Below are 25,874 nucleotides of genomic sequence, written 5' to 3'. Positions count from 1 at the left end.
ACAGTGTGTAGAAAGTTGTTTGATAAAATGGGCTCAGATTATACTTGTACCAGAAGGCACAGTATAGGAAACTACATGAAAACATGGATAACTCAGAGAAAATGACTGTGAACAGATGAGAACTCGTTTAGAACAGCTTAATGAGATTCTCCAAGTCAGTTCTTAGTGTAGAAAAGGTAGGTAAGATCCGGGAAATCCTTAATTCAAGTTAAGATCACATGAAACACTGTATGATTCCTATATTGTTTACTTAAAGAAGACTACTGTGGTAAATGTGTGTGATACAAGGCAGAATACCATTAAAAGGGAGAAAGAAACACGTTCGGCAGCTTTGGAAAGCCTTACACTTCACTGAAATGTAGTACTACACTCTATGACACAGTTGAGAGACAATGTTCCCGAGCTGCCTCAGTTCATAACAGTCTGTAGGAAGTTGTTTGATAAAGTGGGCAGAGCTTATACTTGGACCAGAAGGCAGAATATAGGAAACTACATGAAGACATGGATAAATCAGAGAAAATGACTGTGAAAAGATGAGAACTCGTTTAGAACAGCTAAAAGAGATTCTCCAAGTCAGTTCTTAGTGTAGAAAATGTAGCTAAGATCCGGGAAATCCTTAATTGGAGTTAAGATCACATGATACACTGTATGAATCCTATATTCTTTACTTAAAGGAGACTAGAGTGGTAAATGTGTGTTATACAAGGCAGAATGCCATTGAAATAGAGAAAGAAACACGATCGGCAGCTTTGGAAAGCCTTACAATTCACTGAAATGTAGTACTACACTCCACGACACAGTTGTGGGCCAATGTTCCCGAGCTGCCTTATTTCATAACAGTGTGTAGAAAGTTGTTTGATAAAGTGGACTAAGATTATACTTGAACCAGAAGGCAGAGTATAGGAAACTACATGAAAACATGGATAACTCAGAGAAAATGACTGTAAAGAGATGAGAACTCGTTTAGAACAGCTTAATCAGATTCTCCAAGTCAGTTCGTAGTGTAGAAAAGGTAGGTAAGATCCGGGAAATCCTTAATTCGAGTTAAGATCACATGAAACACTGTATGAATCCTATATTCTTTACTTAAAGGAGACTAGAGTGGTAAATGTGTGTTATACAAGGCATAATGCCATTGAAATAGAGAAAGAAACACGTTCGGCAGCTTTGGAAAGCCTTACAATTCACTGAAATGTAGTACTACACTCCAGAACACAGTTGTGGGACAATGTTCCCGAGCTGCCTCAGTTCATAACAGTGTGTAGAAAGTTATTTGATAAAGTGGGCTAAGATTATACTTGTACCAGAAGGCAGAGTATAGGAAACTACATGAAAACATGGATAACTCAGAGAAAGTGACTGTAAACAGATGAGAACGTGTTTAGAACAGCTTAATGAGATTCTCCAAGTCAGTTCTTTGTGTAGAAAAGATAGCTAAGATCCGGGAAATCCTTAATTCGAGTTAAGATCACATGAAATATGGTATGAACCCTATATTCTTTACTTAAAGGAGACTAGAGTGGTAAATGTTTGTTATACAAGGCAGAATACCATTGAAAGGGATAAAGAGACACGTTTGGCAGCTTTGGAAAGCCTTACACTTCACTGAAATGTAGTACTACACTCTATAACACAGTTGAGAGACAATGTCCCGAGCTGCCTCAGTTCAAAACAGTGTGTAGGAAGTTGTTTGATAAAGTGTGCAAAGCTTATACTTGAACCAGTAGGCAGAATATAGGAAACTACATGAAAACATGGATAACTCAGAGAAAATGACTGTAAACAGATGAGAACTTGTTTAGAACAGCTTAATGAGATTCTCCAAGTTAGTTCTTAGTGTAGAAAAGGTAGCTAAGATCCGGGAAATCCTTAATTCAAGTTAAGATCACATGAAACACCGTATGAATCCTATATTCTTTACTTAAAGGAGACTAGAGTGGTAAATGTGTGTGATACAAGGCAGAATACCATTGAAAGGGAGAAAGAAACACGTTCGGCAGCTTTGGAAAGCCTTACACTTCACTGAAATGTAGTACTACACTCTATGACACAGTTGAGAGACAATGTTCCCGAGGTGCCGCAGTTCATAACAGTGTGTAGGAAGTTGTTTGATAAAGTGGGCAGAGCTTATACTTGGACCAGAAGGCACAATATAGGAAACTACATGAAGACGTGGATAAATCAGAGAAATGACTGTAAAAAGAGGAGAACTCATTTAGAACAGCTGAAAGAGATTCTCCAAGTCAGTTCTTAGTGTAGAAAATGTAGCTAAGATCCGGGAAATCCTTAATTCGAGGTAATATCACATGAAACACTGTATGAATCCTATATTCTTTAAGTAAAGGAAACTAGAGTGGTAAATGTTTGTTATACAAGGCAGAATACCATTGAAATAGAGAAAGAAGTACGTTTGGCAGCTTTGGAAAGCCTTACACTTCACTGAAATGTAGTAGTACACTCTATAACACAGTTGAGAGACAATGTTCCCGAGCTGCCTCATTTCATAACAGTGTGTAGGAAGTTGTTTGATAAAGTGGGCAAAGATTATACTTGTACCAGAAGGCAGAATATAGGAAACTACATGAAAACATGGATAACTCAGAGAAAATGACTGTAAACAGATTTGAACTCGTTTAGAAGAGCTGAAAGAGATTCTCCAAGTCAGTTCTTAGTGTACAAAAGGTAGCTAAGATCCGGGAAATCCTTAATTCGAGTTAAGATCACATGAAACATGGTATGAATCCTATATTCTTTACTTAAAGGAGACTAGAGTGGTAAATGTGTGTTATACAAGGCAGAATGCCATTAAAATAGATAAAGAAACACATTCGGCAGCTTTGGAAAGCCTTACAGTTCACTGAAATGTAGTACTACACTCCATAACACAGTTGTGGGACAATGTTCCTGAGCTGCCTCATTTCATAACAGTGTGTAGAAAGTTGTTTGATAAAGTGGGCTAAGATTATACTTGTACCAGAAGGCACAGTATAGGAAACTACATGAAAACATGGATAACTCAGAGAAAATGACTGTAAAGAGATGAGAACTCGTTTAGAACAGCTTAATGAGATTCTCCAAGTCAGTTCTTAGTGTAGAAAAGGTAGGTAAGATCCGGGAAATCCTTAATTCCAGTTAAGATCACATGAAACACTGTATGAATCCTATATTCTTTACTTAAAGGAGACTAGAGTGGTAAATGTGTGTTATACAAGGCAGAATACCATTGAAATAGAGAAAGAAACACGTTCGGCAGCTTTGGAAAGCCTTACACTTCACTGAAATGTAGTACTACCCTCTATAACACAGTTGAGAGACAATGTTCCCGAGCTGCCTCAGTTCATAACAGTGTGTAGGCAGTTGTTTGATAAAGTGCGCAAAGCTTATACTTGGAACAGAAGGCAGAATATAGGAAACTACATGAAAACATGAATAATTCAGTGAAAATGACTGTAAACAGATGAGAACTTGTTTAGAACAGCTGAAAGAGATTCTCCAAGTCAGTTCTTAGTGTAAAAAAGGTAGCTAAGATCCGGGAAATCCTTAATTCGAGTTAAGATCACATGAAACACTGTATGAATCCTATATTCTTTACTTAAAGGAGACTAGAGTGGTAAATGTGTGTTATATAGGGCAGAATACCATTGAAATAGAGAAAGAAACACGTTCGTCAGCTTTGGAAATCCTTACACTTCACTAAAATGTAGTACTACACTCTATAACACAGTTGAGAGACAACGTTCCCTAGCTCCCTAAGTTCATAACAGTGTGTAGGAAGTTGTTTGATAAAGTGGGCAAAGCTTATACTTAGGCCAGAAGGCAGAATATAGGAAACTACATGAAAACATGAATAATTCAGTGAAAATGACTGTAAACAGATGAGAAATTGTTTAGAACAGCTGAAAGAGAATCTCCAAGTCAGTTCTTAGTGTAGAAAAGGTAGCTAAGATAAGGGAAATCCTTAATTCCAGTTAAGATCACATGAAACACTGTATGAATCCTATATTCATTACTTAAAGGAGACTAGAGTGGTAAATATGTGTTATACAAGGCAGAATACCAGTGAAATAGAGAAAGAAAAACGTTCGAAAGCTTTGGAAAGCCTTACACTTCACTGAAATGTAGTACTACACTCTATAACACAGTTGAGAGACAATGTTCCCTAGCTCCCTAAGTTTATAACAGTGTGTAGGAAGTTGTTTGATAAAGTGGGCAAAGCTCATAATAGGGCCAGAAGGCAGAATATAGAAAACTGCATGAAAACATGAATAATTCAGTTAAAATGACTATAAACAGATGAGAACTTGTTTAGAAAAGCTGAAAGAGAATCTCCAAGGCAGTTCTTAGTGTAGAAAAGGTAGGTAAGATAAGGGAAATCCTTAATTCGAGTTAAGATAACATCAAACACTGTATGAATCCTATATTCATTACTTAAAGGAGACTAGAGTGGTAAATGTGTGTTATAGAAGGCAGAATACCATTGAAATAGAGAAAGAAACATGTTCGGCAGCTGTAGAAAGCCTTACACTTCACTTAAATGTAGTACTATACTCTATAACACAGTTGAGAGACAATGTTCCCTAGCTGCATCAGTTCATAACAGGGTGTAGGAAGTTCTTTGATAAAGTGGGCAAAGCTTACTTGGGCCAGAAGGCAGAATATAGGAAACTACATGAAAACATGAATAATTCAGTGAAAATGACTGTACAGAGATGAGAACTTGTTTAGAACAGCTGAAAGAGAATCTCCAAGTCAGTTCTTAGTGTAGAAAAGGTAGCTAAGATAAGGGAAATCCTTAATTCCAGTTAAGATCACATGAAACACTGTATGAATCCTATATTCTTTACTTAAAGGAGACTAGAGTGGTAAATGTGTGTTATACAAGGCAGAATACCATTGAAATAGAGAAAGAGACACGTTCGGCAGCTTTGGAAAGCCTTACACTTCACTGAAATGTAGTACTACACTCTATAACACAGTTGAGAGACAATGTTCCCGAGCTGCCTCAGTTCATAACAGTGTGTAGGAAGTTGTTTGATAAAGTGGGCAAAGCTTATTCTTGGACCAGAAGGCAGAATATAGGAAACTGCATGAAAACATGAATAATTCAGTGAAAATGACTGTAAACAGATGAGAACTTGTTTAGAACAGCTGAAAGAGATTCTCCAAGTCAGTTCTTAGTGTAGAAAAGGTAGATAATATCCGGAAAATCCTTAATTCGAGTTTAGATCACATGAAACACTGTATGAATCCTATATTCTTTACATAAAGGAGACTAGAGTGGTAAATGTGTGTTATACAAGGCAGAATACCATTGAAATAGAGAAAGAAACACGTTCGGCAGCTTTGGAAAGCCTTACACTTCACTGAAATGTAGTACTACACTCTATAACACAGTTGAGAGACAATGTTCCATAGCTGCCTCAGTTCATAACAGTTTGTAGGAAGGTGTTTGATAAAGTGGGCAAAGCTTATAATTGGGCCAGAAGGCAGAATATAGGAAACTACATGAAATCATGAATAATTCAATGAAAATGACTGTAAACATATGAGAACTTGTTTAGAACAGCTGAAAGAGAATCTTCAAGTCAGTTCTTAGTGTAGAAAAGGTAGCTAAGATAAGGGAAATCCTTAATTCGAGTTAAGATCACATGAAACACTGCATGAATCCTATATTCTTTACTTAAAGGAGACTAGAGTGCTAAATGTGTGTTATACAAGGCATAATGCCATTGAAATAGAGAAAGAAACACGTTCAGCAGCTTTGGAAAGCCTTACAATTCACTGAAATGTAGTACTACACTCCATAACACAGTTGTGGGACAATGTTCCCGAGCTGCCTCATTTCATAACAGTGTGTAGGAAGTTGTTTGATAAAGTGGGCTAAGAATATACTTGTACCAGAAGGCAGAGTATAGGAAACTACATGAAAACATGGATAACTCAGAGAAAATGACTGTAAACAGATTTGAACGCGTTTAGAACAGCTTAATGGGATTCTCCAAGTCAGTTCTTAGTGTAGAAAAGGTAGCTAAGATCCGGGAAATCCTTAATTCAAGTTAAGATCACATGAAACACTGTATGATTCCTATATTGTTTACTTAAAGGAGACTAGAGTGGTAAATGTGTGTGATACAAGGCAGAATACCATTGAAAGGGAGAAAGAAACACGTTTGGCAGCTTTGGAAAGCCTTACACTTCACTGAAATGTAGTACTACACTCTATAACACAGTTGAGAGACAATGTTCCCGAGCTGCCTCAGTTCATAACAGTGTGTAGGAAGTTGTTTGATAAAGTGGGCAGAGCTTATACTTGGACCAGAAGGCAGAATATAGGAAACTACATGAAGACATGGATAAATCAGAGAAAATGACTGTAAAAAGATGAGAACCCGTTTAGAACAGCTGAAAGAGATTCTCCAAGTCAGTTCTTAGTGTAGAAAAGGTAGCTAAGATCCGGGAAATACTTAATTCGAGTTAAGATCATATGAAACACTGTATGAATCCTATATTCTTTAAGTAAAGGAGACTAGAGTGGTAAATGTTTGTTATACAAGGCAGAATACCATTGAAATAGAGAAAGAAGCACGTTTGGCAGCTTTGGAAACCTTACACTTCACTGAAATGTAGTAGTACACTCTAAAACACACTTGAGAGACAATGTTCCTGAGCTCCCTCAGTTCATAATAGTGTGTAGGAAGTTGTTTGATAAAGTGGGCTAAGATTATACTTGAACCAGAAGGCAGAGTCTAGGAAACTACCTGAAAACATGGATAACTCAGAGAAAATGACTGTAAAGGGATGAGAACTCATTTAGAACAGCTTAATGAGATTCTCCAAGTCAGTTCTTAGTGTAGAAAAGGTAGGTAAGATCCGAAAAATCCTAAATTCAAGTTAAGATCACATGAAACACGGTATGAATCCTATATTCTTTACTTAAAGGAGACTAGAGTGGTAAATGTGTGTTATACGAGGCATAATGCCATTGAAATAGAGAAAGAAACACGTTTGGCAGCTTTGGAAAGCCTTACAATTCACTGAAATGTAGTACTACACTCCATAACACAGTTGTGGGACAATGTTCCGGAGCTGCCTCATTTCATAACAGTGTGTTGAAAGTTATTTGATAAAGTGGGCTAAGATTATACTTGTACCAGAAGGCAGAGTATAGGAAACTACATGAAAACATGGATAACTCAGAGAAAATGACTGTAAACAGATGAGAACGTGTTTAGAACAGCTTAATGAGATTCTCCAAGTCAGTTCTTTGTGTAGAAAATATAGGTAAGATCCGGGAAATCCTTAATTCGAGTTAAGATCACATGAAATATGGTATGAACCCTATATTATTTACTTAAAGGAGACTAGAGTGGTAAATGTTTGTTATACAAGGCAGAATACCATTGAAAGGGATAAAGGAACACGTTCGGCAGCTTTGGAAAGCCTTACACTTCACTGAAATGTAGTACTACACTCTATGACACAGTTTAGAGACAATGTTCCCGAGGTGCCTCAGTTCATAACAGTGTGTAGGAAGTTGTTTGATAAAGTGGGCAGACCTTATACTTGGACCAGAAGGCAGAATATAGGAAACTACATGAAGACATGGATAAATCAGAGAAAATGACTGTAAAAAGATGAGAACTCGTTTAGAACAGCTAAAAGAGATTCTCCAAGTCAGTTCTTAGTGTAGAAAAGGTAGCTTAGGTCCAGGAAATCCTTAATTCGAGTTAAGATCACATGAAACACTGTATGAATCCTATATTCTTTAAGTAAAGGAGACTAGAGTGGTAAATGTTTGTTATACAAGGCAGAATACCATAGAAATAGAGAAAGAAGCATGTTTGGCAGCTTTGGAAACCCTTACACTTCACTGAAATGTAGTAGTACACTCTATAACAAAGTTGAGAGACAATGTTCCCGAGCTGCCTCAGTTCATAACAGTGTGTAGGAAGTTGTTTGATAAAGTGGGCAAAGCTTATACTTGAACCAGTAGGCAGAATATAGGAAACTACATGAAAACATGGATAACTCAGAGAAAATGACTGTAAACAGATGAGAACTCGTTTAGAACAGCTTAATGAGACTCTCCAAGTCAGTTCTTAGTGTAGAAAAGGTAGCTAAGATCCGGGAAATCCTTAATTCGAGTTAAGATCACATGAAACACTGTATGAATCCTATATTCTTTACTTAAAGGAGACTAGAGTGGTAAATGTGTGTTATACAAGGCATAATGCCATTGAAATAGAGAAAGAAACACGTTCGGCAGCTTTGGAAAGCCTTACAATTCACTGAAATGTAGTACTACACTCCATAACACAGTTGTGAGCCAATGTTCCCGAGCTGCCTTATTTCATAACAGTGTGTAGAAAGTTGTTTGATAAAGTGGGCTAAGATTATACTTGAACCAGAAGGCAGAGTATAGGAAACTACATGAAAAAATGGATAACTCAGAGAAAATGACTGTAAACAGATGAGAACGTGTTTAGAACAGCTTAATGAGATTCTCCAAGTCAGTTCTTTGTGTAGAAAAGATAGCTAAGATCCGGGAAATCCTTAATTCGAGTTAAGATCACATGAAATATGGAATGAACCCTATATTCTTTACTTAAAGGAGACTAGAGTGGTAATTGTTTGTTATACAAGGCAGAATACCATTGAAAGGGATAAAGAAACACGTTCGGCAGCTTTGGAAAGCCTTACACTTCACTGAAATGTAGTACTACACTCTATAACACAGTTGAGAAACAATGTCCCGAGCTGCCTCAGTTCATAACAGTGTGTAGGAAGTTGTTTGATAAAGCGTGCAAAGCTTATACTTGAACCAGTAGGCAGAATATAGGAAACTACATGAAAACATGGATAACTCAGAGAAAATGACTGTAAACAGATGAGAACTCGTTTAGAACAGCTTAATTAGATTCTCCAAGTCAGTTCTTAGTGTAGAAAAGGTAGCTAAGATCCGGGAAATCCTTAATTCAAGTTAAGATCACGTGAAACACCGTATGAATCATATATTCTTTACTTAAAGGAGACTAGAGTGGTAAATGTGTGTGATACAAGGCAGAATACCATTGAAAGGGAGAAAGAAACACGTTCGGCAGCTTTGGAAAGCCTTACAGTTCAATGAAATGTAGTACTACAATCCATAACACAGTTGTGGGACAATGTTCCCGAGCTGCCTAATTTCATAACAGTGTGTAGAAAGTTGTTTGATAAAGTGGGCTAAGATTATACTTGTACCAGAAGGCAGAGTATAGGAAACTACATGAAAACATGGATAACTCAGAGAAAATGACTGTAAACAGATGAGAACTCGTTTAGACAGGTTAAAGAGATTCTCCAAGTCAGTTCTTAGTGTAGAAAAGGTAGGTAAGATCCGGGAAATCCTTAATTCAAGTTAAGATCACATGAAACACTGTATGATTCCTATATTGTTTACTTAAAGGAGACTACTGTCGTAAATGTGTGTGATACAAGGCAGAATACCATTGAAAGGGAGAAAGAAACATGTTCGGCAGCTTTGGAAAGCCTTACACTTCATTGAAATGTAGTACTACACTCTATAACACAGTTTAGAGACAATGTTCCCGAACTGCCTCAGTTCATAACAGTGTGTAGGAAGTTGTTTGATAAAGTGGGCAGAGCTTATATTGGACCAGAGGTGAATATAGGAAACTACATGAAGACATGGATAATTCAGAGGAAATGACTGTTAAAAGATGAGAACTCGTTTAGAACAGCTGGAAGATATTCTTCAAGTCAGTTCTTAGTGTAGAAAAGGTACCTAAGATCCGGGAAATCCTTAATTCGAGTTAAGATCACATGAAACACTGTATGATTCCTATATTGTTTAGTTAAAGGAGACTAGTGTGGTAAATGTGTGTGATACAAGGCAGCATACGATTGAAAGGGAGAAAGAAACACGTTCGGCAGCTTTGGAAAGCCTTACACTTCACTGAAATGTAGTACTACACTCCATAACACAGTTGTGGGACAATAATCCCGAGCTGCCTCATTTCATAACAGTGTGTAGAAAGTTATTTGATAAAGTGGGCTAAGATTATACTTGTACCAGAAGGCAGAGTATAGGAAACTACATGAAAACATGGATAACTCAGAGAAAATGACTGTAAACAGATGAGAACGTGTTTAGAACAGCTTAATGAGATTCTCCAAGTCAGTTCTTTGTGTAGAAAAGATAGCTAAGATCCGGGAAATCCTTAATTCGAGTTAAGATCACATGAAATATGGTATGAACCCTATATTCTTTACTTAAAGGAGACTAGAGTGGTAAATGTTTGTTATACAAGGCAGAATACCATTGAAAGGGAGAAAGAAACACGTTCGGCAGCTTTGGAAAGCCTTACACTTCACTGAAATGTAGTACTACACTCTATAACACAGTTGAGAGACAATGTCCCGAGCTGCCTCAGTTCATAACAGTGTGTAGGAAGTTGTTTGATAAAGTGTGCAAAGCTTATACTTGAACCAGTAGGCAGAATATAGGAAACTACATGAAAACATGGATAACTCAGAGACAATGACTGTAAACAGATGAGAACTTGTTTAGAACAGCTTAATGAGATTCTCCAAGTCAGTTCTTAGTGTAGAAAAGGTAGCTAAGATCCGGGAAATCCTTAATTCAAGTTAAGATCACATGAAACACCGTATGAATCCTATATTCTTTACTTAAAGGAGACTAGAGTGGTAAATGTGTGTGATACAAGGCAGAATACCATTGAAAGGGAGAAAGAAACACGTTCGGCAGCTTTGGAAAGCCTTACACTTCACTGAAATGTAGTACTACACTCTATGACACAGTTGAGAGACAATGTTCCCGAGGTGCCTCAGTTCATAACAGTGTGTAGGAAGTTGTTTGATAAAGTGGGCAGAGCTTATACTTGGACCAGAAGGCAGAATATAGGAAACTACATGAAGACATGGATAAATCAGAGAAAATGACTGTAAAAAGATGAGAACTCATTTAGAACAGCTGAAAGAGATTCTCCAAGTCAGTTCTTAGTGTAGAAAATGTAGCTAAGATCCGGAAGATCCTTAATTCGAGGTAATATCACATGAAACACTGTATGAATCCTATATTCTTTAAGTAAAGGAAACTAGAGTGGTAAATGTTTGTTATACAAGGCAGAATACCATTGAAATAGAGAAAGAAGCACGTTTGGCAGCTTTGGAAAGCCTTACACTTCACTGAAATGTAGTACTACACTCTATAACACAGTTCAGAGACAATGTTCCCGAGCTGCCTTAGTTCATAACAGTGTGTAGGAAGTTGTTTGATAAAGTGGGCAGAGCTTATACTTGGACCAGAAGGCAGAATATAGGAAACTACATGAAAACTTGGATAACTCAGAGAAAATGACTGTAAACCGATGAGAACTCATTTAGAACAGCTTAAAGAGATTCTCCAAGTCAGTTCTTAGTGTAGAAAAGTAGCTAAGATCCGGGAAATCCTTAATTCGAGTTAAGATCCCATGAAACACTGTATGAATCCTATATTCTTTAAGTGAAGGAGACTAGGGTGGTAAATGTTTGTTATACAAGGCAGAATACCATTGAAATAGAGAAAGAAGCACGTTTGGCAGCTTTGGAAACCTTACACTTCACTGAAATGTAGTAGTACACTCTAAAACACACTTGAGAGACAATGTTCCCGAGCGGCCTCAGTTCATAACAGTGTGTAGGAAGTTGTTTGATAAAGTGGGCAAAGCTTATACTTGGAGCAAAAGGCACAATAAAGGAAACTACATGAAAACATGGATAATTCAGAGAAAATGACTGAAAACAGATGAGAACTCGTTTCGAACAGCTGAAAGAGATTCTCTAAGTCAGTTCTTAGTGTAGAAAAGTAGCTAAGATCCGGGAAATCCTTAATTCGAGTTAAGATCACATGAAACACTGTATGAATCCTATATTCTTTACTTAAAGGAGACTAGAGTGGTATATGTGTGTTATACAAGGCAGAATGCCATTGAAATAGAGAAAGAAACACGTTCGGCAGCTTTGGAAAGCCTTACAATTCACTGAAATGTAGTACTACACTCCATAACACAGTTGTGGGCCAATGTTCCCGAGCTGCCTTATTTCATAACAGTGTGTAGAAAGTTGTTTGATAAAGTGGGCTAAGATTATACTTGAACCAGAAGGCAGAGTATAGGAAACTACATGAAAACATGGATAACTCAGAGAAAATGACTGTAAAGAGATGAGAACTCGTTTAGAACAGCTTAATGAGATTCTCCAAGTCAGTTCTTTGTGTAGAAAAGATAGCTAAGATCCGGGAAATCCTTAATTCGAGTTAAGATCACATGAAATATGGAATGAACCCTATATTCTTTACTTAAAGGAGACTAGAGTGGTAATTGTTTGTTATACAAGGCAGAATACCATTGAAAGGGATAAAGAAACACGTTCGGCAGCTTTGGAAAGCCTTACACTTCACTGAAATGTAGTACTACACTCTATAACACAGTTGAGAAACAATGTCCCGAGCTGCCTCAGTTCATAACAGTGTGTAGGAAGTTGTTTGATAAAGTGTGCAAAGCTTATACTTGAACCAGTAGGCAGAATATAGGAAACTACATGAAAACATGGATAACTCAGAGACAATGAACTTGTTTAGAACAGCTTAATGAGATTCTCCAAGTCAGTTCTTAGTGTAGAAAAGGTAGCTAAGATCCGGGAAATCCTTAATTCAAGTTAAGATCACATGAAACACCGTATGAATCCTATATTCTTTACTTAAAGGAGACTAGAGTGGTAAATGTGTGTGATACAAGGCAGAATACCATTGAAAGGGAGAAAGAAACACGTTCGGCAGCTTTGGAAAGCCTTACACTTCACTGAAATGTAGTACTACACTCTATGACACAGTTGAGAGACAATGTTCCCGAGGTGCCTCAGTTCATAACAGTGTGTAGGAAGTTGTTTGATAAAGTGGGCAGAGCTTATACTTGGACCAGAAGGCAGAATATAGGAAACTACATGAAGACATGGATAAATCAGAGAAAATGACTGTAAAAAGATGAGAACTCATTTAGAACAGCTGAAAGAGATTCTCCAAGTCAGTTCTTAGTGTAGAAAAGTAGCTAAGATCCGGGAAATCCTTAATTCGAGTTAAGATCACATGAAACACTGTATGAATCCTATATTCTTTAAGTGAAGGAGACTAGGGTGGTAAATGTTTGTTATACAAGGCAGAATACCATTGAAATAGAGAAAGAAGCACGTTTGGCAGCTTTGGAAACCTTACACTTCACTGAAATGTAGTAGTACACTCTAAAACACACTTGAGAGACAATGTTCCCGAGCGGCCTCAGTTCATAACAGTGTGTAGGAAGTTGTTTGATAAAGTGGGCAAAGCTTATACTTGGACCAAAAGGCACAATAAAGGAAACTACATGAAAACATGGATAATTCAGAGAAAATGACTGAAAACAGATGAGAACTCGTTTCGAACAGCTGAAAGAGATTCTCTAAGTCAGTTCTTAGTGTAGAAAAGTAGCTAAGATCCGGGAAATCCTTAATTCGAGTTAAGATCACATGAAACACTGTATGAATCCTATATTCTTTACTTAAAGGAGACTAGAGTGGTATATGTGTGTTATACAAGGCAGAATGCCATTGAAATAGAGAAAGAAACACGTTCGGCAGCTTTGGAAAGCCTTACAATTCACTGAAATGTAGTACTACACTCCATAACACAGTTGTGGGCCAATGTTCCCGAGCTGCCTTATTTCATAACAGTGTGTAGAAAGTTGTTTGATAAAGTGGGCTAAGATTATACTTGAACCAGAAGGCAGAGTATAGGAAACTACATGAAAACATGGATAACTCAGAGAAAATGACTGTAAAGAGATGAGAACTCGTTTAGAACAGCTTAATGAGATTCTCCAAGTCAGTTCTTAGTGTAGAAAAGGTAGGTAAGATCCGGGAAATCCTTAATTCAAGTTAAGATCACATGAAACACTGTATGAATCCTATATTCTTTACTTAAAGGAGACTAGAGTGGTAAATGTGTGTTATACAAGGCATAATGCCATTGAAATAGAGAAAGAAACACGTTCGGCAGCTTTGGAAAGCCTTACAATTCACTGAAATGTAGTACTACACTCCAGAACACAGTTGTGGGACAATGTTCCCGAGCTGCCTCATTTCATAACAGTGTGTAGAAAGTTATTTGATAAAGTGGGCTAAGATTATACTTGTACCAGAAGGCAGAGTATAGGAAACTACATGAAAACATGGATAACTCAGAGAAAATGACTGTAAACAGATGAGAACGTGTTTATAACAGCTTAATGAGATTCTCCAAGTCAGTTCTTTGTGTAGAAAAGATAGCTAAGATCCGGGAAATCCTTAATTCGAGTTAAGATCACATGAAATATGGTATGAACCCTATATTCTTTACTTAAAGGAGACTATTGTGTTAAATGTTTGTTATACAAGGCAGAATACCATTGAAAGGGATAAAGAAACACGTTCGGCAGCTTTGGAAAGCCTTACACTTCACTGAAATGTAGTACTACACTCTATAACACAGTTGAGAGACAATGTCCCGAGCTGCCTCAGTTCATAACAGTGTGTAGGAAGTTGTTTGATAAAGTGTGCAAAGCTTATACTTGAACCAGTAGGCAGAATATAGGAAACTACATGAAAACATGGATAACTCAGAGAAAATGTAAACAGATGAGAACTTGTTTAGAACAGCTTAATGAGATTCTCCAAGTCAGTTCTTAGTGTAGAAAGGTAGCTAAGATCCGGGAAATCCTTAATTCAAGTTAAGATCACATGAAACACCGTATGAATCCTATATTCTTTACTTTAAGGAGACTAGAGTGGTAAATGTATGTGATACAAGGCAGAATACCATTGAAAGGGAGAAAGAAACACGTTCGGCAGCTTTGGAAAGCCTTACACTTCACTGAAATGTAGTACTACACTCTATGACACAGTTGAGAGACAATGTTCCCGAGGTGCCTCAGTTCATAACAGTGTGTAGGAAGTTGTTTGATAAAGTGGGCAGAGCTTATACTTGGACCAGAAGGCAGAATATAGGAAACTACATGAAGACATGGATAAATCAGAGAAAATGACTGTAAAAAGATGAGAACTCATTTAGAACAGCTGAAAGAGATTCTCCAAGTCAGTTCTTAGTGTAGAAAATGTAGCTAAGATCCGGGAAATCCTTAATTCGAGGTAATATTACATGAAACACTGTATGAATCCTATATTCTTTAAGTAAAGGAAACTAGAGTGGTAAATGTTTGTTATACAAGGCAGAATACCATTGAAATAGAGAAAGAAGCACGTTTGGCAGCTTTGGAAAGCCTTACACTTCTCTGAAATGTAGTAGTACACTCTATAACACAGTTGAGAGACAATGTTCCCGAGCTGCCTCATTTCATAACAGTGTGTAGGAAGTTGTTTGATAAAGTGTGCAAAGCTTATACTTGAACCAGTAGGCAGAATATAGGAAACTACATGAAAACATGGATAACTCAGAGAAAATGACTGTAAACAGATTTGAACTCGTTTAGAACAGCTGAAAGAGATTCTCCAAGTCAGTTCTTAGTGTACAAAAGGTAGCTAAGATCCGGGAAATCCTTAATTCGAGTTAAGATCACATGAAACATGGTATGAATCCTATATTCTTTACTTAAAGGAGACTAGAGTGGTAAATGTGTGTTATACAAGGCAGAATGCCATTAAAATAGATAAAGAAACACATTCGGCAGCTTTGGAAAGCCTTACAGTTCACTGAAATGTAGTACTACACTCCATAACACAGTTGTGGGACAATGTTCCCGAGCTGCCTCATTTCATAACAGTGTGTAGAAAGTTGTTTGATAAAGTGGGCTAAGATTATACTTTTACCAGAAGGCACAGTATAGGAAACTACATGAAAACATGGATAACTCAGAGAAAATGACTGTAAACAGATGAGAACGTGTTTAGAACAGCTTAATGAGATTCTCCAAGTCAGTTCTTTGAGTAGAAAAGATAGCAAAGATCCGGGAAATCCTTAATTCGAGTTAAGATCACATGAAATATGGTATGAACCCTATATTATTTACTTAAAGGAGACTAGTGTGGTAAATGTTTGTTATACAAGGCAGAATACCATTGAAAGGGATAAAGAAACACGTTCGGCAGCTTTGGAAAGCCTTACACTTCACTGAAATGTAGTACTACACTCTATAACACAGTTGAGAGACAATGTCCCGAGCTGCCTCAGTTCATAACAGTGTGTAGAAAGTTGTTTGATAAAATGGGCTCAGATTATACTTGTACCAGAAGGCACAGTATAGGAAACTACATGAAAACATGGATAACTCAGAGAAAATGACTGTGAACAGATGAGAACTCGTTTAGAACAGCTTAATGAGATTCTCCAAGTCAGTTCTTAGTGTAGAAAAGGTAGGTAAGATCCGGGAAATCCTTAATTCAAGTTAAGATCACATGAAACACTGTATGATTCCTATATTGTTTACTTAAAGAAGACTACTGTGGTAAATGTGTGTGATACAAGGCAGAATACCATTAAAAGGGAGAAAGAAACACGTTCGGCAGCTTTGGAAAGCCTTACACTTCACTGAAATGTAGTACTACACTCTATGACACAGTTGAGAGACAATGTTCCCGAGCTGCCTCAGTTCATAACAGTCTGTAGGAAGTTGTTTGATAAAGTGGGCAGAGCTTATACTTGGACCAGAAGGCAGAATATAGGAAACTACATGAAGACATGGATAAATCAGAGAAAATGACTGTAAAAAGATGAGAACTCGTTTAGAACAGCTAAAAGAGATTCTCCAAGTCAGTTCTTAGTGTAGAAAAGGTAGCTAAGATCCGGGAAATCCTTAATTGGAGTTAAGATCACATGATACACTGTATGAATCCTATATTCTTTACTTAAAGGAGACTAGAGTGGTAAATGTGTGTTATACAAGGCAGAATGCCATTGAAATAGAGAAAGAAACACGATCGGCAGCTTTGGAAAGCCTTACAATTCACTGAAATGTAGTACTACACTCCACGACACAGTTGTGGGCCAATGTTCCCGAGCTGCCTTATTTCATAACAGTGTGTAGAAAGTTGTTTGATAAAGTGGACTAAGATTATACTTGAACCAGAAGGCAGAGTATAGGAAACTACATGAAAACATGGATAACTCAGAGAAAATGACTGTAAAGAGATGAGAACTCGTTTAGAACAGCTTAATCAGATTCTCCAAGTCAGTTCGTAGTGTAGAAAAGGTAGGTAAGATCCGGGAAATCCTTAATTCGAGTTAAGATCACATGAAACACTGTATGAATCCTATATTCTTTACTTAAAGGAGACTAGAGTGGTAAATGTGTGTTATACAAGGCATAATGCAATTGAAATAGAGAAAGAAACACGTTCGGCAGCTTTGGAAAGCCTTACAATTCACTGAAATGTAGTACTACACTGCAGAACACAGTTGTGGGACAATGTTCCCGAGCTGCCTCAGTTCATAACAGTGTGTAGAAAGTTATTTGATAAAGTGGGCTAAGATTATACTTGTACCAGAAGGCAGAGTATAGGAAACTACATGAAAACATGGATAACTCAGAGAAAGTGACTGTAAACAGATGAGAACGTGTTTAGAACAGCTTAATGAGATTCTCCAAGTCAGTTCTTTGTGTAGAAAAGATAGCTAAGATCCGGGAAATCCTTAATTCGAGTTAAGATCACATGAAATATGGTATGAACCCTATATTCTTTACTTAAAGGAGACTAGAGTGGTAAATGTTTGTTATACAAGGCAGAATACCATTGAAAGGGATAAAGAAACACGTTCGGCAGCTTTGGAAAGCCTTACACTTCACTGAAATGTAGTACTACACTCTATAACACAGTTGAGAGACAATGTCCCGAGCTGCCTCAGTTCAAAACAGTGTGTAGGAAGTTGTTTGATAAAGTGTGCAAAGCTTATACTTGAACCAGTAGGCAGAATATAGGAAACTACATGAAAACATGGATAACTCAGAGAAAATGACTGTAAACAGATGAGAACTTGTTTAGAACAGCTTAATGAGATTCTCCAAGTTAGTTCTTAGTGTAGAAAAGGTAGCTAAGATCCGGGAAATCCTTAATTCAAGTTAAGATCACATGAAACACCGTATGAATCCTATATTCTTTACTTAAAGGAGACTAGAGTGGTAAATGTGTGTGATACAAGGCAGAATACCATTGAAAGGGAGAAAGAAACACGTTCGGCAGCTTTGGAAAGCCTTACACTTCACTGAAATGTAGTACTACACTCTATGACACAGTTGAGAGACAATGTTCCCGAGGTGCCGCAGTTCATAACAGTGTGTAGGAAGTTGTTTGATAAAGTGGGCAGAGCTTATACTTGGACCAGAAGGCACAATATAGGAAACTACATGAAGACATGGATAAATCAGAGAAATGACTGTAAAAAGAGGAGAACTCATTTAGAACAGCTGAAAGAGATTCTCCAAGTCAGTTGTTAGTGTAGAAAATGTAGCTAAGATCCGGGAAATCCTTAATTCGAGGTAATATCACATGAAACACTGTATGAATCCTATATTCTTTAAGTAAAGGAAACTAGAGTGGTAAATGTTTGTTATACAAGGCAGAATACCATTGAAATAGAGAAAGAAGTACGTTTGGCAGCTTTGGAAAGCCTTACACTTCACTGAAATGTAGTAGTACACTCTATAACACAGTTGAGAGACAATGTTCCCGAGCTGCCTCATTTCATAACAGTGTGTAGGAAGTTGTTTGATAAAGTGGGCAAAGATTATACTTGTACCAGAAGGCAGAATATAGGAAACTACATGAAAACATGGATAACTCAGAGAAAATGACTGTAAACAGATTTGAACTCGTTTAGAAGAGCTGAAAGAGATTCTCCAAGTCAGTTCTTAGTGTACAAAAGGTAGCTAAGATCCGGGAAATCCTTAATTCGAGTTAAGATCACATGAAACATGGTATGAATCCTATATTCTTTACTTAAAGGAGACTAGAGTGGTAAATGTGTGTTATACAAGGCAGAATGCCATTAAAATAGATAAAGAAACACATTCGGCAGCTTTGGAAAGCCTTACAGTTCACTGAAATGTAGTACTACACTCCATAACACAGTTGTGGGACAATGTTCCTGAGCTGCCTCATTTCATAACAGTGTGTAGAAAGTTGTTTGATAAAGTGGGCTAAGATTATACTTGTACCAGAAGGCACAGTATAGGAAACTACATGAAAACATGGATAACTCAGAGAAAATGACTGTAAAGAGATGAGAACTCGTTTAGAACAGCTTAATGAGATTCTCCAAGTCAGTTCTTAGTGTAGAAAAGGTAGGTAAGATCCGGGAAATCCTTAATTCAAGTTAAGATCACATGAAACACTGTATGAATCCTATATTCTTTACTTAAAGGAGACTAGAGTGGTAAATGTGTGTTATACAAGGCATAATGCCATTGAAATAGAGAAAGAAACACGTTCGGCAGCTTTGGCAAGCCTTACAATTCACTGAAATGTAGTACTACACTCCAGAACACAGTTGTGGGACAATGTTCCCGAGCTGCCTCAGTTCATAACAGTGTGTAGAAAGTTATTTGATAAAGTGGGCTAAGATTATACTTGTACCAGAAGGCAGAGTATAGGAAACTACATGAAAACATGGATAAGTCAGAGAAAATGACTGTAAACAGATGAGAACGTGTTTAGAACAGCTTAATGAGATTCTCCAAGTCAGTTCTTTGTGTAGAAAAGATAGCTAAGATCCGGGAAATCCTTAATTCGAGTTAAGATCACATGAAATATGGTATGAACCCTATATTCTTTACTTAAAGGAGACTAGAGTGGTAAATGTTTTATATACAAGGCAGAATACCATTGAAAGGGATAAAGAAACACGTTTGGCAGCTTTGGAAAGCCTTACACTTCACTGAAATGTAGTACTACACTCTATAACACAGTTGAGAGACAATGTCCCGAGCTGCCTCAGTTCAAAACAGTGTGTAGGAAGTTGTTTGATAAAGTGTGCAAAGCTTATACTTGAACCAGTAGGCAGAATATAGGAAACTACATGAAAACATGGATAACTCAGAGAAAATGACTGTAAACAGATGAGAACTTGTTTAGAACAGCTTAATGAGATTCTCCAAGTTAGTTCTTAGTGTAGAAAAGGTAGCTAAGATCCGGGAAATCCTTAATTCAAGTTAAGATCACATGAAACACCGTATGAATCCTATATTCTTTACTTAAAGGAGACTAGAGTGGTAAATGTGTGTGATACAAGGCAGAATACCATTGAAAGGGAGAAAGAAACACGTTCGGCAGCTTTGGAAAGCCTTACACTTCACTGAAATGTAGTACTACACTCTATGACACAGTTGAGAGACAATGTTCCCGAGGTGCCTCAGTTCATAACAGTGTGTAGGAAGTTGTTTGATAAAGTGGGCAGAGCTTATACTTGGACCAGAAGGCAGAATATAGGAAACTACATGAAGACATGGATAAATCAGAGAAAATGACTGTAAAAAGATGAGAACTCATTTAGAACAGCTGAAAGAGATTCTCCAAGTCAGTTCTTAGTGTAGAAAATGTAGCTAAGATCCGGGAAATCCTTAATTCGAGGTAATATCACATGAAACACTGTATGAATCCTATATTCTTTAAGTAAAGGAAACTAGAGTGGTAAATGTTTGTTATACAAGGCAGAATACCATTGAAATAGAGAAAGAAGCACGTTTGGCAGCTTTGGAAAGCCTTACACTTCTCTGAAATGTAGTAGTACACTCTATAACACAGTTGAGAGACAATGTAACCGAGCTGCCTCAGTTCATAACAGTGTGTAGGAAGTTGTTTAATAAAGTGGGCAAAGCTGAGTTGCCAACGCCAGGTTCAAGACCCAGTCCAGACAAAGAAATGCTCCCATAAAGCCTGAAAAATCAGGACGAAAAGCCGTGGAGCTGGGGCGCAAGAGGCACGCACCCACCGCCTCCGGAGGCAGGCAGACAGTGGCGCTCAGGGCGCTCAGCAGCTGCTTTTCTCATATTTGGAGAAACAGAGGAAGTCATTTCTACAGAGTACAAGAGTTAAACCTGGTCATGGGAGAAGCACCTTCCTGATCAAGGCATTTCTTCACCCAGGACCCACATTTAGGATTCAAATTCTTGAAGTATTTCCTAAAAAGAGGAGGTAAGATGGCGGAAGAATAGATGGGCGGATTCTGAGCCCTCTCCCGAAGCAGAAAGAGAGAGCAACTGAGGGTCTTGTGCTGTGAGTGTTTATTGGCAAGCTGGGAGACAGCGAACACCAGAAGAAACTGCTGGGGGGCTGCTGACAGAGGTGCCCCTCACAGGGAAGCACCCACGCGGGCTGTGTCCCTGCCCGGAGCTACCTACCGGCTTGGACGGGGAAACCTCGCCATCTTGAGAGGAAGATAGGATCGTGTCAGAGGCCTGAATATCCACAGCCGCAGTGACCACCAAGCATCTGTGACCCCCAGAACGCGGATCCCAAGCGGCGCGAACACTTGCCCTCACAGGATTGCCCCACTGCTCCGCGAAAAGGATTACTGTTCTACAGTCTTTATCTATCCTTCTTTCTCCAACGCTTTATTCTATCTCAACCCTACCTTTATGCCCTCACCCTCTTTCCAATCTTTTCCTTTGATACCCTGTTTATCTTAACCCTTTCCTGCTCTAGATTTCCCCCATTCCATCTGTCTACCCCCTCCTAAAATTTCACCCTACTTGTATATATCTAATTTCCAACTACCTGCTCCAAACCCATTCACACCTCCCTCGCAGTTGTCCTAAAAACAAAAAAAAAAAAACAAAAAAAACAAAACAGTCTTACTCTCTAACTCTGAAGTTGTATGTTGAATGTTAACTTTACTGAAGTTGTATGCTTTTCTTTTATAAGATTGATTTGCCTATGCTTTTTGTTTGATTGCATGTTTTTGTTAGCTGGGTTCTAGTCACCCTTATTGGTGGTTATTAATATCGCAAACACATTTCGATTCAGTGCCTTGTGTGTTGTACCTGGTTGTGTTGTATTTTGTGCCTTTAAATCAAAGCAGGAGAGAGAGAACTACACAACCAGACATCATAGATCATGGGGAGACCAAAAAACAGCCCGCATATGAAAGAAAAGCAGGCTTCACCAGAAAAGGAAGTAAACGATATAGAGGCAAGCAACCTACCAGAGCAAGAATTCAGAGTAACAATCTTAAGATGGCTAAAAAGAATGGAAGACAAATTTGACAATTTGAGTAAGACCCAAGAGGAAATGAAAAAAACCCAAGAGGAAATGAAGATGACTCAAGATGAAATGAAAAATGACATCACTACTATGAAGAACTCAATAGATAGCATCAAGAGCAGACTAGAAGAAGCAGAGGATCGCATCAGTGAGCTAGAAGACAAGATGGAAAAAAATACCCAATTAGAGCAGCTTCTAGAAAAAAAAATTAAAAAGCAGGAGGAGAGCCTACGGGAGCTTTGGGACAATGCAAAACAAAACAATATTCGAATAATAGGGGTTCCGGAAGGAAAGAAAACCGAGGTAGACATGGAAAATGTATTTCAAGAAATAATGACAGAAAATTTTCCTGAGATAGAGAAGAAAAAACCCACACAAATCCAAGATGCTCGCAGAGTCCCAAGCAAAATGGATCCCAGAAGACCGACGCCAAGACATATTATAATTAAATTGGCAAACACCAATGACAAAGTTAGAATCTTAAAAGCAGCCAGAGAGAGACAGAAAGTTACATATAAAGGAACCCCCATCAGACTAACAACTGATTTCTCAACAGAAACTTATCAGGCCAGAAGGGAATGGGATGAAATATACAAAGTCATGCAAAGAAAGGGTCTGAATCCAAGAATACTGTACCCAGCAAGACTATCAATCAAAATTGAAGGGGAAATCAGGAGCTTCACAGACAAAAAAAGACTAAAGGAATTTATCTCCTCCAAACCAGCAATGCAAGAAATGCTCAAAGGTCTACTGTAAAAATAAATAAATAGGAAGCGAAGAAGGAACACAGGGGTATAGAATAAAAATGGCATCAAATGAGTACCTATCATTAATAACATTAAATGTAAATGGTTTAAATGCTCCAATCAAAAGACATAGGGTAACAGATTGGATAAGAAAACAAGACCCATACATCTGCTGTCTACAAGAAACCCACCTCAGAAAAAGAGATGCACACAGACTGAGGGTGAAGGGATGGAAAAAGGTTTTCCAGGCAAATGGAAATGAAAAGAAAGATGGGGTAGCAATACTTATATCTGACAAATTAGATCTCAGAGTGAAGGACATAACAAGAGACAATGAAGGCCACTTCATAATACTAAAGGGAGCAATCAAACAAGAAGAAATAACCCTGGTAAATATATATGCACCCAATACGGGAGCACCCAAATACATAAAAAAACTGCTGGAGGACATTAAGGGAGAGATTAACAGCAATACAATCATAGTAGGAGATTTTAATACCCCACTGTCACCCTTCGACAAATCATCCAAACAAAAAATCAGCAAAGAAATATCAATCCTAAATGACTCACTAGACCAGATGGAATTAATTGACATCTTCAGAACATTCCACCCCAAAGCCACAGAATATACATTCTTCTCAAATGCACATGGGACATTCTCAAAGATAGACCACATTTTGGGACATAGGCAAAGTCTCTTCAAATTCAAGAAGATAGAAATCATATCAAGCATCTTCTCAGACCATAATGGCATAAAACTGGAAATTAACTACAATAAAAATAATCCAAAGAAATCAAACACATGGAGACTAAACAGCATGCTATTAAACAAGGACTGGGTTACCAGAGAAATCAAGGAAGAAATTAAAAACATCCTGGAAACAAATGACAATGAAAACACAACAATCCAAAATCTATGGGACACAGCAAAAGCAGTTTTGAGAGGGAAGTTCATATCCTTACAAGCCTATTGCAAAAAACTAGAAAAAAGTGTAACAAATGATCTAACTCTACAACTCAAAGAGTTAGAAAAAGAGCAACAAGAAAAGCCCAGTGTAAGTAGAAGGAAGGAAATAACAAAAATCAGAGCACAGATAAACGACATAGAGACCAAAGAAACAATACATAAGATCAACAAAACCAAGAGCTGGTTCTTTGAAAGGATAAACAAGATAGATGGACCTCTAGCCAGACTAACCAAGAAACAAAGAGAGAGGACCCAAATAAACAAAATCAGAAATGAAAGAGGTGAAATAACAACAGACCCCACCGAAATACAACGGATTGTTACAAAATACTATGAACAACTCTACTCCAACAAACTGAACAACCTGGAGGAAATGGACATATTCCTAGAAAAATATAATCTTCCAAAACTCAATCAGGAAGAATCTAAAAATCTCAATAAACCAGTGACTTGGGAAGAAATTGAAACAGTCATCAAAAAGCTTCCAGCAAACAAAAGCCCAGGGCCAGATGGCTTCACAGGAGAGTTTTACCAAACATTCAAGGAAGAACTAAAAACTATCCTCCTCAGACTATTCCAAAAAATCCAAGAGGAAGGAACACTTCCAAATTCCTTCTATGAAGCCAGCATCACCCTAATACCAAAACCAGATAAAGACAACTCAATGAAAGAGAATTACAGACCAATATCCCTCATGAACATAGATGCTAAAATCCTCAACAAAATTCTAGCAAATCGACTCCAGAAGAGCATCACAAAGATCATACACCACGACCAAGTAGGATTTATTCCAGGAATGCAAGGATGGTACAATATCCGCAAATCAATAAACGTGATACATCACATAAACAAATTGAAAGATAAAAATCATATAGTCATATCAATTGATGCAGAAAAAGCATTCGATAAAATCCAACACCCTTTTCTGATAAAAACTCTTAACAAGGTGGGAGTACAAGGATCATACCTCAACATAATAAAAGCTATATATGATAAACCCACAGCCAACATTATACTCAATGGGCAAAAACTAAAACCATTCCCTCTAAGAACAGGAACAAGACAGGGATGCCCACTCTCGCCACTCCTGTTTGACATAGTACTGGAAGTACTAGCCATTGCAATTAGACAAGAGGAGGAAATAAAAGGCATCCAAATTGGAAAAGAAGAAGTAAAGTTATCCTTATTTGCCGATGACATGATATTGTACATAAAAAACCCAAAAGACTCCATTAAAAAACTAATTGACTTAATAAATGAATTTGGTAATGTAGCAGGATACAAAATTAATGCCAAGAAATCCATGGCTTTTCTATACACCAACAGAGAAACTGCAGAAACAGAGACTAAAAAAGCAATTCCATTTACCATCGCACCAAAAAAATTAAGATATCTAGGAATAACTTTAACTAAGGAAGTAAAGGACCTATATGGGGAAAACTACACGACACTGAAAAAAGAGATAGAGGAAGATGTAAGGAGATGGAAGAACATACCATGTTCATGGATTGGTAGGATCAACATCATCAAAATGTCCATACTTCCTAAAGCAATCTATAGGTTCAATGCACTCCCCATTAAAATACCAACGACATATTTCACTGACCTAGAAAGAACTCTCCAAAAGTTCATTTGGAACAATAAAAGACCCCGAATAGCCACAGCAATCCTGAGAAAGAAGAGTAAAGTAGGAGGGATCTCAATACCAGACTTCAAACTATATTACAAAGCCACTGTTCTCAAAACAGCCTGGTACTGGCACAAGAACAGACATATAGATCAATGGAATCGAATTGAGAACCCAGATATCAACCCAAATCACTATGCTCAACTAATATTTGACAAAGGAGGCACGAATATACAATGGAGTCAAGACAGTTTCT

Source organism: Pipistrellus hanaki (genome assembly GCF_964339955.1).
Source record: "Pipistrellus hanaki genome assembly, chromosome: 16".
In the NCBI taxonomy this organism is placed as follows: domain Eukaryota; kingdom Metazoa; phylum Chordata; class Mammalia; order Chiroptera; family Vespertilionidae; genus Pipistrellus; species Pipistrellus hanaki.
The sequence above is the reverse complement of the archived record's forward strand: the minus strand, read 5'-3'. Positions refer to the sequence as shown.